Raw genomic sequence first — 17303 nt, forward strand, 5'->3', positions numbered from 1 at the left:
TGTAACCCTTGAGTGTACCTTGGTATTACTTACTATACTAGTCTACCTGTTACTAGGTAACCACATCAGAATTGTGCTTGTTATATAATATCCCTAGTTTTACATTTATTATTATTAGTAACTACAGAGTTATGTACTTCATTACCCAAAGGATCAAAGAGACCAAGGTATAACAACTTATCTGAGGCACAGCGTAAAAGTCAGATTCCTCAGTTCCCTATTTTAATCTATTAGAGCACATCTCTCCAAAGGAATCAAATATTATTTCTGACTCATAGGATGGGTCCATTTTGGCTCACTGTTACACTTATCAGATTTTTACCCACACATTTTTCTGACAGTTGTTTCCACCAGAATTTTTATTTTGCCGTCACCCTGACCTGCCTTAATATGATTATCAGATACCAGGCTTTTTACAAATAATTATTCATGATTAGCAGAAAGAGAACTGCTTGTGCCTTTCAGAATACATAGCAGTTGGCTTAAGCCTGTTCATCTACTCAGAGTGAATAACTTTCCTTTGTAAAGCAGGCAGTAGGTAAAATAAACAGCAAATAAGACCTTTTAATAACAAATTCATGTCTATATAAATCAGAATAAAGAGTTATGTCACTACAGATTTGAGATCATGTACTCTCCCCGCACCCCCCCCCCCCAAAAAAAAAAACAGACTTATCATTTCCCAGTTCTGTACATGTACTCTTTATGCTAGAAATATACCTTGAATTCATTTTGGCTCTTTATGGTTTGTTTTTATGGACTTGTTAATTTGTTGATTGGCTCATTTGATGACTTCACCAAAGGCAGTAAAGGGAATTACATTTTTATGCAGGCAATACTTATCTCTCATTGTATTAAGGAACCCATGCCCTATACTGGCTGGGTGAAGAGAAGTAAACAGGCTCTCTTCCTCAGAAAAAGCTTCTGATGACCACACAGTTAGGGGATGTCATTCAATGTACCATGGAGACATGTAAGCAAAAATTAACTGCAGACATACTGGAGACAAGATTAGAAATTAGAGGTAATGCTTCAGCAGCCTTGATAGACAAATAAGAAATTAATCTGCTGAAGGAAGCCAGAACAACTCTCATGGGAAGACATCTTGTTTGCAAGAGCATGAGAATAGAAAAACATGGTGTTCTTAGGGAATATAAAGAAGGGATGGGACTGCAACAAGGAAAATGGATGAGGTGAGTTAAAGTTGGACACAAGTGGCATTCAAAGAAATTTTATCTTAAGCAATAGAAAGTCAAAATAACCTAGCAACAACAGGTTATCAGTCATATACTAGGAAAAGGTCTTGTGCTTATGGATTTCTGAAGTAGATAACAGGGATGGTTTGAGAGTATAGATGCCAGATTTGTGGCTGTTTATATTAATTTGAGGTCAAAAGTACCCATGTGATCTCAGGCTTTCTCTAGATTAATGATTCTCAACCTGTGGGTTGTGCCCACTTTGAGAGTTGAAGGATCCTTTCAAAAGGAGTCACCTAAGACCCTAGGAAAACATAGATATTTACATTACAATTTGTAATAGTAGCAAAATTACAGTTATGAAGTAGCAATGAAAATAATTTTATGGTTGGGGGTGGGTCACCACAACATGAAGAACTCTATTAAAGTGCTGCAGCATTAGGAAGGTTGAGAACCGCTGCTCCAGATGAAATGTGGCATTTAAAACTTTATTCTTTTTGTTTTGTTTTTTTCATTCAGATAGTGGTTTCATTATCAGCCTCTCATGTCTCTCCTGGCTCACTGGTCCTTTAGGTTTTGCTGTACTGTTCTTTAGTTGACAAAGATTGTCAGAAGTATTTAAATCAAAACACCAGTTACTTGACTTTTCAAGGGAAGTAAATGAAAAATAAGCAGGAGGTTTTCAAAATGAGAGTCACTCTTCAAGTAGTGTTGCCTAGTATTTCATTAATAAAAATGCATATGTGTCATTATCTATCTATCTATCATCTATCTATCTATCTATCCATCCATCCATCCATCCATCTATCTATCTATCCATCCATACATACATACATCCGTCCATCTATCATCTATCTATCTATCTATCTATCTATCTATCTATCTATCTATCATCTATCTATCTATCCATCCATCTATCTATCTAAAAGTAACTTTTATTCAAAGGGTGTAATTGTTGTCTCAGAGAATTACTGCTCACCCTTTCTAGTTTTTTTTTCTGAACTCTGACTGACTGGCTGAACTCAACTGTTCTGGCCCAAACTCCTATCCAAGCTAACTGATTCAAATTGACTTCTTTCAGCGTTTGACTGAATTAGTCTGCTTGACCTCACACTAGCAAGCATACTGGCAAGTTGTTCTGATCTTCTGGCTCCTTCTCATTCTTTGACTCATTTTGTCTTTTCCTTCAACCTGTCTTCATAAAACTGTTCCAGTAAAACTGCTTCATCTCTAATATCTATCTATCTATCTATCTATCTATCTATCTATCTATCTATCTATCATCTATCTATCTATCTATCATCTATCTATCTATCTATCATCTATCTATCTGCCTCTCTCTTAATTCACCTCCCTTTCCTATCTCTTCTCATGAGAATAGGGCATATCCAACCTCTGACTCATTCTGTTAAATCTTTCTCTGATTTGTTACTTTGTTTGCCCCTCAATTCGATATTACTTTTAAACATGGATGTTCCCTTCTAAAAACTAACATTAATCCCATTGTTAGGGAACAAAGGTGTGAACTAAGGGTGTGTCTATATTCCAGCCAAAGGTGTATCATTCCAGCCAGATCACACAAACCTAGGAGGTCTTTGGATGTGATCCATTACTAGACCAGCCATGTTGCTGATTATAATTCCTCTATCCTCTATCTATCTATCTATCTATCTATCTATCTATCTATCTATCTATCTCTTATCATTTAACTATCTATTTTCTATTATCTATATCATCTATCTCTCTATATCATTATATATACATATATATGCACACCTTGTTATATACTCTATATGCTATGTGCATATATACATGGAAGGCAGGGAGAGAACAAGTATTTGGGTACAAGGAGCATAGTAGCCAATGCTAAAAACAATTCTTGTTTTCACAGACTACAGGGTAGTGGAAGAAATCCTACTAAATGATTATATTACTATTTCTGATTCTTATAATTTGAAGATTCTCTGTTTGAGGACTTATCATTTTGAAATGACACAATTAACACTCACTCATTGTGTGTCTTGGACATTATCCCTAAGCATGTGTATGTACACAATGCCAGAAATATTTAGTGGACTGTTGCATGCTCTCCAGGCCAAAGTCAGGCAGGGCAAAGCTCTATAAAGGAATTTGTTTTAATTATCATACCGTCAAAGATGTCCTTGTGTCTGTTTTGATTTGTCTGGCTAGCTCTCTCCACAGATTTACTTTCTCCAACTTTCTTATTCTGAGACAGCTAGGCCACCATTGTTATCCAGATTATATGTGGGTCCTGGAGTATATCAAACTCTACTCCTCATGCTTGTGTGACAAGAGTTTTGAGCTAACTCTACAGTCCTGACATTATTTTTAAAGCCTCTCAACTTAATGCTGAAGTATTGTGTAGTATTCCTAAAAACAGGGAGGCTGTATGAGGGATGCATGAATGTTAGGAAAATTTTAACCAGGCATAATTTGTAGTGTTGTTGACTATTTTTCAATGCTGAAAAGTCAGCAGTCATCTGGGATATGGTGTTATTGAATTGAACCATACAGCACAGAGTTATGTATGGACTGATTAATGAAAGAGTTGTCTCTGCAGGTTCTCAGGAACCTAAACCTGAGTAGGAATAGAGTTATCATCTGCTAGCTCATGGCTTACGGAAAAAACCTGATGTGAATAATGGGAACTGAATATGTAGTGAAGTACAGTTATGGTGAGCACTTCAAGGTTGGTAGCTGGAATTAGTTTGTATTTATGTTTTGTGTTGAAAATGCAGATGGACCTTGAGAGCTTGTTTGGAGGTTCTAGCAGGGGAGCGCAGCTACTCGTATACCCTTGACTGAAGACCCAGTCCTCCTCTATTCGGGGAAGGTCGTCCTCTTCGACCGAGCGTGCAGCTTCGGGAGGGATGCACATGGAGCGGTGAGGGAGGAAGGGGACACCCGCCTAGCCAGCCAGATCAGCCGAATCAACCCTGGCGATCAATGGGGTGACAGATGTCGCAGCCAGAAACAGGCAGCTTTTGTGGAAGTTTACAAGCCTGAGTAGTCATAGACCTTGTAAATAGGTAGCCTGGGCAGACAATACCAACTTAGATAAGGACAAGCGAGTCATAGGCAGAGTCATAGTGACTTGTCCCCTGAACCTTCACCCAGATGATACCCGGTTCTGATGATATCTGTATTCCTCCTGATCACCCACACTCCAGTGTCATTCCCTTCCCCACATCCTGCCTTTCTGTGTTTATAACCCCTGTGTGAATGAATTACAATTTGAGAAAAAATAAATTAAAAAAAAAGAAAATGCAGATGGAATATTGAGATGAGTGGTTGGAGAAAATATTCCCAAGGATGCAGTGAGCTGTTGAAATTTTAAAAGAGCATTGGTATCTTAGTTAATTTTCTCTTGCTATGATAAATCACGATGACCAAGGCAACTCGTAGAAGACAAGGTTTATTTGGGCTTATGGTTTCAGAGGGATGAGAACCTATTGTGGTAGGGAAGTATGGCAGTAGCCATGAATTTGAACCAGAGCAAGAAGATAAGAATTCACATGTCCAACGACAGTTATGAAGCAGATAGTAGCACAAGAAGTGAGACCAGAATACAAACACTGGAAGCCTGCCTCCCACCCCCAGTGATGTACTTTCTCCACCTCCAAAGGTTCTACTTCCTCAACAGTGTCATCAACTGACAACCAACTGGGGGCCTACTTAACACTGGAGAACATTCTCATTCAAACTACTTCTATAATTCCAGCACTTGGAACACTGAGGAAGTGGGGGTTGTGGCCACTGGTGTTCCAGCGGCTCTCTAATACATCCATGCACATATGGTCAGTACATAGATCATTTATTTTGTTTGTCTGCACTGGTGATGGTGCCTAAAGACAGGCAAGGATCAGCAACTACATTTGAGAGTTTGTACATATAATCAATTCTAAAAGAGAATGGCCAGAATAAAGATTACATCCTTCTATAAATATTTATTTTGCTAAAAAATTACTTTACATGTAGAACATAAGAGTTCATTTTTCTTCTTCCAGCAGGAAACAAAGAAGTAATTTGCAGAAGAATAAGCAGTTATGGACTCCTGGCATGCAAAATTACTTTTCTTTCATGGATAGAATATAATTAAATGCAAGCAGTTTTTAATTATAAGAAGTTGAAAACTTTTATTTAGTTTGCCTCATTTTGGACTTAGTAGGATTTGGTGGTTAAATCCTCTGTTTTAGGATATTTTATACTGACATTACTTTCTTGCTTTTCCTTCAACTCATTAATATTATGGCTTTTAAAGAAATGTTTGCATGATTCCAAAAGGTGAGTTTTGACTCAGAGATTAATCATCTGAAAATGATTTTCTTTTCCATTACATATGAAGATCTTCAAAGGTGAGCAAGGGCAAATCTTTACTTTTAGAGAGGAGTAAAGTAAGGCCCAAAGAAATGATGGGAACTTGCTAGAGATTCCTTGGACTAGATAAAGTGGTGCTACACTGTGCAACCTACTAGTACTCTCTAGTATTATGGAGAAGCCTCAGAGCCCCTGCAGAGGCTCCCCAAAGACCCAGGATCCTGTGATGATGCAATGCCTGTCTTCTGTGATGGATGGATGATTCAGTTACTACACTCATGCTCATCCAACATCCTCACAAAATCTCTTCCAAGGCACAGTTTAGTTGCACCTAGTATCATCAGAACTCAGCCATGCATGTGCAAGGGTTACAAAGGCAGATACCTTTTAGGACGATTAATATGAGCCCTAGGAACAGGAACTGAGGCAATCCCCAGTGGCCACTAATTAGCCACGTGCGGGGAAGCTTTAACATATTTAACATTGCTGCCTGCTTAAAAATCTGTTTTAAATATCACTCTTCACCAGTGAGAGATATAAAAATCAGAAAGGAGATTATACTTTTTGTCATGGTGTGGTGGGCGATGACTTCCCAGGGTGCAATAGGTGACTTTCAGAAAGATACGAGGTAATTATTTGCCTAACCCTCTGTGGCAAGCACACTGCCTTCCTTTGAGATGAAGTGCTTCCAACATTGTACAATTAACTGCTATCAGCTATTGTGTGTGATTCATCCTAGCCGAAAGAAGAAAGAAGCAGGATGTGGAAAGAATTTTTGAAGCAATCCACGGTTTGAAATGCAGCAGGGAATTCAAATATCAGTTCCCAAGTGAGAAGCATTCAGATCCCATGAGATTCGTAAGCCTGTGACTCATCGTGGGTGGTAAAGAGAGGAAGAAGAGTCTAGTTTTTCTTTCAGATTGTAGATCATGCTGTTGGAGTCAGAATATCACATTTTTACTTTATTTTATTTTTTAGAAATCTCAAGCAATCACGCTTTGAAAATTCCCTGAAGTCCAGTTTGAGGGAAAACCATTTCAGTGGAGTTGTTGAGGAGTGATGTGGGCTTTGAGTCCAGAAGCAAGCACTTCTGATTTCATGTAACATTCTCAAGTTTGTGTGCAGTCTTTGTTATTGGTGTTCTCAAGTGGCTTGCTTGCTTTGCAGGGTTCTTTAAATACCTGTGCTCTCAGCTCCTCCATTTCATTCTATGAAAAAAAAATGTTTCTAAAATTCGGTTCTCATGTGTGGATGGAGAGCTCACTGACATTTGTGGTATTTATTTGAAGGGATTCTCAGGTCTCCCAGTTAGGTCTGGAATTTGAAGGATATACATTTCCCTGTAAGAAATATTGTTGTGTGCTTATGTGTTTGTGTTGGTGTATATTTACATGTGTATTCAAGAGTATGGAGGCCAGAAGTTAACAGTGGGTGTGTGTCATCTGCAGGAATACTGTCCACTTCCTTTGAGACAAGGTTTCCCTCTGACTAGGAACTCACCTGTTAGGCTAGATAGGCTGGTGAGCAAGATCCAAGAATCTTCCTGGCTCCACTTCCCTAGTTTTGGGATTACAAACTCATGTCACCAAGCCCAGCATGTGTATATGGGCTCTGGGGATCAAGCCAAGATCCTCGTGCCTAGCAGGCACTTTAATGTCTGATATATCTACCTAGCCCTACAAATGTAGGTTTTTGGAGGTGTGTGTGTGTGGGTGGGTGCATTTGAGAAGTATGTTATTTCCCATATTGTTTTGAGGAACAGTTTTTTTTGTTTTTGTTTTTGTTTTGTTGTTTCTGTTAATGCTCTGTGTCCTCCAGGGCAAGAGCTCAGAAAGTCCAGTTTATTGTCATGCCTCTGCCTCCCATCTTGCAGTTGGAGTGCTGGGCTTATAAATGGATGAAACCACATCCAGTTTTCTATGTGGGGCTTCAAGTATTGAATTCGGATCATCAGGATTGTGGAGCACAAAACGTACTTGCTAAACTGTCTCCAAAGCCTGATATGTCTCTTCTTCAGTGAGTAGAATTAGTTACGTAGAATAATTTTCTTCAATGCATCATTGAGCTTAATGGTGATAGCACTAAAGAGTTTCTTTTATAGTATCCACTCCCATTTCTTAAGAGAAGCAGGGTAAAAAATTGCCTGTTTGTTGGCAGGTAATTTAGAATCTATACCGATTGTATATATATTATATTGATTGTATAACCCATAAAAGGCACCTGATCGTCCTCTTTAGGTTGTCCACGAGCAGGAACTCAGAAGCAATGGCTGGCACTCTCTGGCCCAACTGTAAGCAGCCAACCTCTCACTCAATGTTTTCCCTCTGCTCTGCTTTGTTCTAGCTGCAGAACTCCTCACTTCAGTCGACTGGTCACTGAGGACCTGTCTGTACTAGTCAGTTCTCTATAGGTACAGAACCAACAATTCTATGTAACTACAGAAGACAATTTAGCAGATTTGCTTTCCCAGACAGAGGCTGGATAATGTCATGGGAGCAGAATTCAGGTTAGGAAGAAGGTGAAACCCATCACTCAAGTAAAAGAATGTGGAAGGGATAGATCAGTGGTTCTCAACCTCCCCAGTGCTCCAACCCTTGTCTCTCATGTGGTGGTAACCTACATCCATAAAATTATTCCATTGCTACTTAATTTTGCTACTGTTATGAATCATAATGTAAGTATCTGTGTTTTGAGATGGTCTTAGGGGTCCCCTGTAAAGGGTCATTCGGATCCCAAACGGGTTGAGACTCACATGATAAAGAATAGCTTCACTAGACAACGAGGGCCCATGCACTAGCTCCTATCGCAGGCTTAAGTCCTGAGAGTTCTTTCAAGAGTCACTGGTGTAAGTCATTGTTCAAAGGCTGGTGAATGTGCCATCTGATGCTCATAGCATCAAACACACATGCACGAGCACACATGCACATGCACACACAAGTCACTCTTCAGAATAGAGTGTATGAATACATTAGGAAATTTCCTTTCCTACCTCCAGTCAGGGTCTCAGCCTATTAAACAGGTTCATTTAGAACCAGGGCAGATCTTCTCTTTTTGGTTTCCCGAATCATATGTTAATCATCTCTGGAAATACATGTCTCAAACCCCACATACCTGCAAGCATAGATTGCTAGTTCTCTAGGCAATGTCAACTCAGTAAACTTGGATGGCGGGATTAACCACCATAGAGTTTGATATTTGCATTTCCTTCAGTCTGTAGCATCGTTTCCCACTGATACTTAGATTGGGTGTTTGTGATTTCTGAAGGAGCCCACAGACTGTTACACTAAAACACTATATAGTTCAACATGCTTATCATTTAAGATTAAGATCTTCAGAGTTGAGCTGACTGATACCCTATAACCTCATGCCTGCTTACAGACAGAGTCCAAGGAAGCCCAGGGGACTCCCTTTGTGTTCTCTGACCCTAGTTTCTTTAAGGAAGTGTATAAGCCAGAAAGAAATATTGAAGATATCAGTATGTCTGTACAGACTTCGTCATAAGCTATTTCCTATTTGTTGGCTCTAAAGAAAATCTTTCATGGCTATTTTCTGGTCCTGAGTGCTATCTTTATGTACAATCATTACCTTCCTGTGCCCAGAGTCCCCTACATTCCCTGGCTTCCCTCCCCTCTATCCAGGACAAGTAAACTCATGAGTCCTACTGTGTTAAACAGTAATCTCACTCCTGTAATTTCCTCCGTGCAGGTTAATAATTTCATGTCTCATCTTTCCTGTCTATCTGTCGACATCAGCTTGTCCGACCGAATGCAGGCTTCACTTTCCTAGCTGCCTTTCTGTTACTGCAGCATGCCCTGTATTTACTTAGTTTGTGAATGTTGTCTGTCTGACATCATTTTTGGATCGAAGGTTGAGATTTTTATTGCTGCATTTTATGGTGTCAGCGTGGCACTGACTCTCAGAAGATAATCTTTTTATGAATGAATAACTAAAGGCCTGTAGTCCAAGGACTGGAAAGCTTGAAGAGTGAGGTTTTACTTCAGGGTCTCAGGCACAGTGTGTGATAAAGGTGTCCGAGCATGTAGGATTTGTCACTAAGGGATAGAGTATTGTACAGTGTAGGCAAATTCATATTTTAACCTTTTTAGGTAAAAATATGTATTGATGTTTTATATTTTTTTCTCCACAGCTTTGTGTGTTTATACAGAATGCTTAGATTCATTCTCAGATAAGAAATGAATCCCATTCTTATTAGCTACTTGAGTTGCTGCCTCCCAAGCTAATTCATCTGCATCAGATAGACCTCATATCTTCCCCAGCCCTAACAATGCAGTCTGCTTCTCTTGTTTACCTGAAATAAGAGCTAATCCCAGCAATGCCAGTGTTTCCTCTGGGAGACCAGTGATAGGAATTCCACAGTGGCATCAATGGCAGACTATAAAGTCACCTGTCTTCTCCAAGCAAGATAACTGTAGTGGTAAATTCTAGAAGTCTTAACTAAGAGTCAGGTACTTGTTGACAATTCTATTTAAAGTGTACGACAACCATGCACTAGGTGTACTGTTCTTATGACCATTATACTTATGAAGGTTTGAGACACAATTACTCAGCTTGCCTAAGGCTATATAGAAGATGCCAGAGCCAGGAACTCTTTGCCTGCAGCCTGTCTCTAGACTAGAAGCTTTCAATAACTTCTAGATGATAATATGTCTATCCTTTCTCCTCTATGAAGTCTTCATGTATATGCATGAAACCATGAACACCTTTCCATTTCAGCAAGAGCCTTCTAGGCTTCATGAAGCATTTTTCAATTGTAATATATAACATCCTAAATATCTACTTTATAACTGTTTTAAGATTTGTTGAAAGAATTATATAAGCCTTAACAATAAATGTATTTGCTCCTTTAATATTCCTGGTGTCTTATGGGTTATACTTTTAAACAAAGAGTAGATTCTGTTTGCCCAAGTGTTATTTAGACTGCTACATATATTTTTCATTGATGTGTGATTTTACTCTTGTATTATGTCTTTTTGATGTTCTCTATTAATGTAGTAGGTAGCTGTTTCTCTGTTCTGTATACTCTGAGTCCTAAACAGCTAATATCCATGGGAGGTATTTCCTGGAAAGTTTGAAATCACTACACATGTAATATTTAAAAATCTTTAGCATTATTGTGTATGTGCAGATAGCGTGTGTGGTGAGCACACATGCTACAACAAGCATGAGATCAGAGGACAACTTTTATTTCTAGTTTTCCAATTTGGATTCCAGAGATGGGAATCAGGGTGCTGGGCTTCACAAAAGCCACTTTTACCTGCTGAGCCATCTCCTTATACTGAATACTCGCCTAGTTACTTTCCTTAAAAGTTAGCAACTATAATCACTAGAAAAACAAATCTCTCACCTCTACTTTCTATTTATCTGTAAGGTTCATGATATTTAAATTCAGTCTCTGGGCCAGTTTGGTAAATTCTGTCTTGGTAAAGGACTGATTCCCCTGATGTTTGTTTTCAGGGTGAGAATGGGTTCTCACTTGGGCAGTAACCATATTTTACACAAACTGTGTGCATACTCCACACATGAAGATGAAGAAGTTGGGCCCTTAAATTGGTGCAATATTTTCTGAGTTATGTAGATTATTTCTTTTATGTGTATGAGTGTTTCACCTGTATGTATGTCTCTGCATCACATGTATACCACATGCATTACCCTTGGAGGCTAGAGGAGAGCATATGATGTCCTGAAACTGAAGCTACAGATGACTGTGAGTCACCATGTGAGTGCTGGGAATTGAACTGAGGTTCTCTGGAAGAGCATCCAGTGTTCATATTTCTGAGCCATCTCTCCAGCCCCTAAGTACTTTTTGATTCATGAACTTTGGATGTTATTTTGCTTTATAGAAGATATCTGTTTTAATTTGAAACCTAAAGTTTCATGCACTGACACACCTATGAGTTATACACACTTCTCTTGCAGAAACGTGACCCAATAGGATTGTATTGATGCCTGGGGATTGGAGCTTATGAGATTGTTTTATGTTAATGTAACAAGTCTGTAGGCCAACAGCACAAAGCAGAAAGTGTCAAATGCTTTGCTGCCGTGAGTTTAATGACAATACCCAGTGGAGTTTAGATTCAGTATTAATCTATGTATTCATTTTACTTGGTAAATGCCTAACTATGAAAATTTATCTCATATCAATTACTAATAAATATTCTACCATGGCTGCAATATTTTCTGTTCATCATTCAACAATTCTGCTTCTAATCCCCTTAGCTCAGAGTCCTTCATCTTTTCAATTTTATTACTGTACTCTAAGGGGTGCCAATAGTTTTATTTGTTCTCAACGAGAGAACTGTGTTTATTGGGCATTTGCAAACTCTACCTAAAAACTGGTATGATTAGTTTATGCCCATTGCTCTTCAGCTGTGTGATCTTGTCAGAGCTCTTTATATGTTCTTTGTTCATTTCAAATGTTAGGATGGTGGGTGGTGGTAAAAGTAATGTGTTAATTAATCTTTCCTTATTGCCTGTGCTAGTTGCCATGACTTCAGTATGAGTTGTGGAAACATTTTAGTATTGCAACTGTATTCTCCCACTCTGAAAATTAACTTCTCATTTTCAAGCCTTTATTTTGACAAGTGAAACAATTTACTTTCACTAAGTTCATTTTGCAAACTTGTTTGGGGGGCCAGGAAGAATGAGTGTTTGCAGGCTTGTGTGTTTGTGTGTGTGTGTGTGTGTGTGTGTGTATGTATGGATGACAGTAAACACATGCCTCATGACACATTGGTAGAGGCCAGACATCAAGTGTTGGTCCTCGACTTCTACCTCATTTGAGATACAGCCTTTCTTGGGCATACCAGGAGAACTGGCCACAACCCTCTGGATCCTCTGGGAGTTCTCCTGAATTTACTTCTCATCTCTCTGTTAGAGTACTGGGGTTACAAGCCTGTGTACTACTTACTGTTTCCAGCTTTTATGGGGGCCTTGGGGACCCAAACTCAGATCAGCGTATCTGCATAGTAAAGACATGACAAAGTCCATGCACAGAGTCACAGAACCATCCCCCCAGCCTCTATGGGTTGTTTTGGATGTCATTTTAAATGTTCGGCATGTCTATTTGACACTGGGTGGGGTAATTTCTAAAATGTTTTGACAAGTTATGAAATTTGAAAGGTAGAAAAGTCCAAGAACATGGCACTGGCTTTTAAGTGAGGCCCCTGCCTCCACCATGTAATGGAAGATGGCATCCATTGTGGAAGGAACATGCACAAAATGGAATGGTCATACTAAAAGAGTCACTGTGAAGATAGTTTGCCATTAGTATGTAAAGAAGATTGTCCTTTACTTACTAATCAAGAAAAACCTTGACTGGTATGTCTGCTGAATGGATTAATTAATTTGCAAGTCTTAAAAACAAAGCTCAAGTAAAATGGGGAAGGAGAGTGAGATGGAGAGGAAAAGAGGAAGGAAGGACACAGAGTGAAAGAGTGGTAAAGAAAGAAGAGAGAGGGAGGGAGAGATACTTCTTGCTTATCCTTTCTTTCTAATCTGTCTATCTATTTATCTATCTATCATCTATCTATCATCTATCTATCTATCATCTATCTATCTATCTATCTATCATCTATCATCTATCTATCTATCTATCTATCATCTATCTATCATCTATCTATCATCTATCTATCATCTATCTATCTATCTATCATCTATCTATCTATCTATCTATCTATCTATCTATCATCTATCTATTTATCTATCTATCTATCTATCATCTATCTATCTATCTATCATCTATCTATCTATCTATATCTATCTATCTATCATCTATCATCTATCATCTATCTATCTATCTATCATCTATCTATCTATCTATCTATCTATCTATCTATCTATCTATCATCTATCTATCTATCATCTATCTATCATCTATCTATCTATCTATCTATCTATCTATCATCTATCAACCCATCTATTATTTTTCTATCATTTAGTCATTATCCATCTCCCTATTAATCAATTTGTTCCCCCATCAATTCTGATTGTCTACTTAAAACCAATTTGTTTCATTAATCTTTTCTATAAGAAATGGCTATCTCCTATACAAAATTATTCTCTGATAATGATTCTTAAAAACTGTATAGTATTAGTCCACCCATGTAAGCTTGTGATGTACATGAATAATGTACATGTACATTATTCTTTATGTTGTAAGGTGAAGTATGGGATGCAGGATTGTAACATATGCCGTAGTTTGCAGAGAGCTTGTACATTGGATGTGTGGTACCCTGTGAAACAGTGTAAGAGACAGTGGGACAGTGTGAGGGACAGCCTATTAGCAAGGGATTGCTAAAGTTGGGATGGATAAACAGTTTTCATGAGATTCTAGTCAGTTCCTTTGAGAGGAGTTGTTCTAAAGGAACCACACTGGGCACTGTCTATCCTCTGGCTTCCTGTCTTACTGTGTGGCTTCTGTGACTATTCTATTTTGTACATCTTTCTTCCACAATGGATGTTATCCTCCATTACTTGGTGGAGCCAGAGGCTCCATTTAAGAGCCAGTGCTATGCTGCTTGGACTTTCAAATGTCTGCCTTTCAAATGTCATACCTCATCAAAACAGTTTAGAAATTACCCAGTCCAGAAAACAGACTAGTAAAATGGGTGTAGTTTTTTGAAACTTGCTTTTATAATACCATTTATTAATATCTTTTCCTATTACTGAATATATTTTTGTCATCCTCATCAAAAATTAATTCCTTATGTGTCAGTCTATATCTGGAGATACTTCGTTTACTTCATTTTCCAAATATTGGTCTGGTTTGTATCATCATAATCCTTGTGGCCTCATAGCCTTTAACTATGATGTTTCAATCCTTCATTTGAGCCTTTTTTTATTCATTGAGTTATTGATCATTCAATAACTTTGCATTTTTATAGGAATTTTAGGATGAGCATGCCAACTACTACACATGCTCAAGACATGAAATCATTTCTATGCACATTTATAAAGCCAATATTCCACTCATATGAAGAGTTTCATATCTTTATTTGGAAATATTCCACTAATGTATTGGTCTTTGAATTTTAGACATTGTGTCAGTTTTCAGTGACCTTATGTAACTTCTACTAAGTCTCAGAATTCTTCATAGAGATACATGTAAACAGTTCTTGTAGCTCTGATAAAAAATTTAGAAACACCTTGCTTTTTTTTTTTTTTTTTTTTAGGGTGACAATCAGCTGAGTACCAGTGTTCTTCATGGGCTTCTCCATTTGATCTTTTAAAACTAATTTTCCCTACTGCAGCTTGTCATTTAAATCAAATTGAGTGAATATGAATTTTCCTGCTGTGCTTGTCATCATTTCTTTGATGTTAAAATTGTGCTTGCCACTTGGATGTCTTCAGAAGCCCGTCTGAGGTGAATACATTAATGCGCATGTCAAATACAGCATCTGTGAACTTTATTCAAGCTCATTTTGGCTTTATTAGAAAAGCATTTATTTGTCCTTAGGCTTTAGAACTGAGTACAGTTTGGAAGTTAATACTTTTAAATCTCTTTCACTGAAATGATCATTTCCACAGTTGACATTAGTCTAAGTTCTGTGTTAGGTGCAGTTTTTATTTGTTTTATTCATTCCTACATTTCAGCTTCTTTTCTCAGTGCCTTGCATATTGAGCTTGATTAGTTATGGAATTAATGAATTAATTTTGTCCATTTTAATATTCATTATTTTAAGCAGCTTCATGTGTAGTTATTTCACCAAAACAATTTGTTTTTGGAAATTTATCAAGTTACTGCTATAGACTTACCTGCCTCCAAGCAGCCTCTGAGATGGCACATGAGACACATCTCGGATGTGTCCAACACAAACTGGCAAGACAGTTGTGGTTTTAATTGAAGGTGTCTTCTAGAAATTTCAGTCTATTCATGTGTTCAGCCCGTGTTTATTTCCCCACACCTGGGATGAGGTGTGGTCCCCTCCCCATGCCATGTTAATTCCCCAAGGAATCGATTTACAAGTTAAGAAGAGAGGGCTTGGAAGGAACCAGTATGGTAGACTCCTATTTCTGTTGTTAGCTTTTTGTCTTAGCTCTGACCCACAGTTATCTGGCAACGGCCAGGTATGCCTGGCTCACTATGAAAGGAGCTGCTTGCCCCCTCCGCTCTCTTGCTCTTGCCTTCTTGTTCCTGCTCTGTCCTCTTACCTCTTCCCCCTGCCCTCCCCATTACCTCCATCCCTTCTCTTCTCTTCTCTTCTCTTCTCTTCTCTTCTCTTCTCTTCTCTTCTCCTCTCCTCTCCTCTCCTCTCCTCTCCTCTCCTCTCCTCTCCTCTCCTCTCCTCTCCTCTCCTCTCTTCCTTTCCTGATCCCTCCCCTCCTCTCCCCTCCCCTCCCCTCCCCTCCCCTCTCCTCTCTGCCTTTCTCTGTCTCTACTACCCTCTTAACTCCCCTCACCATGCCCTGAATAAACTCTATTCTATACTATACCATTTTGTGGCTGGTCCCTCAGGGGGAAGGGATGTCTCAGCCTGGGACCACGGAGGCACTCTCTTCCCCCATACCTGACTACAACTCACCACCAAAACACATCCTCCCTTTATCTTTTTATAAATACATCATCCATCCTTCAGAATTGAGGCTTTTGATTTAGCAACCTAATAGATATTATTTGTTACAGTACCTTCTGAGTCTATAATGCCCGAGAAAACAGGCTAAGAAGAAGAAAGAGCAGGTGGGGATAGGTGAAGTCTCCAAGGCTACTTAGAGAGCTGTCATAGCACTCATGGTGGCTTAGGTCCATAAACTTGGCTTTCTGTGGTTATGGCTTCTTACAGTTCCCAAGATGCAGAATACTAGAGAAAGAGCAGTGTCCTTCACTCCCACCTTTAATATTGAGCACTGTAGTTGACAGTCACAGTCTCTCTTTCTCTGTATCTATTCTATATACTCCCTAACTTCACCCAATAACATGGATCACTGGAACTTGCTGTGAGTCTGAGTTACACTTACCACGCCTTTGTGTGATATTTCATAGCTTTCTTTATCACTCATTCTGGCTGAGGGTAGACATAGGCAAACTAGTCAACAACTGGAGTTTGAGACCAGCTCCAAGTTCTCTTTCTATGAACTCATTCCTTTCTGCTTATCATAATAAAGACACATTATTTCTGCTATTGTTCTATGTTCTCTCTCTCTCCGCTGATATAGTATGTTGAGTGTTTGTAGCAACATGATAATTCTGTAACAAATGTCCATAGACCATAAGACCAAACATGCCTAAAGGTGTTAGGATAGGAATGTTTCCTGACTGGTTACTGGGTAGTTTAAGGATCAAAGCCAACAAGTAGTTCCTGGTCAATGGATAATTGAACAGGGTCCAATCTCATGAGAACAAACAGGCTATTCATCCACAGCAATCTATGGTGAGCAGGTCCGCCACTGCCAGTAACATCACTAGAGTTTTATGGAGACTCAAAGTCAAACAGGGGAGTTGGGAAGATTTAGGAGGAGAAACTGGAGGATTTTAGGTACCACATAAAGGCTCTTGGCATGGGAAGACAGAGATGTGTTAGCTAAGTCTTATGTGATTGGTAGAGAGAGCACACTCATCTTTCTTCAACTAATTCCACACTGGATAAGGGAAGGATTAAGGAAGCTGGAAGTTATTTGAATTCATCCCTGATTGTGTGGGACTGGGAGTTAGAGACTGTTTGTTACTTGGCTTCAAGATGGTTTACCTCAACTCATGGATTAGGGTTTTGACTTTATATATGGTCCAGCCATTGACATCCTCTCTCCATGAGT

Source organism: Grammomys surdaster, unplaced genomic scaffold (assembly GCF_004785775.1).
Source record: "Grammomys surdaster isolate TR1022 unplaced genomic scaffold, NIH_TR_1.0 143, whole genome shotgun sequence".
Lineage (NCBI taxonomy): Eukaryota > Metazoa > Chordata > Mammalia > Rodentia > Muridae > Grammomys > Grammomys surdaster.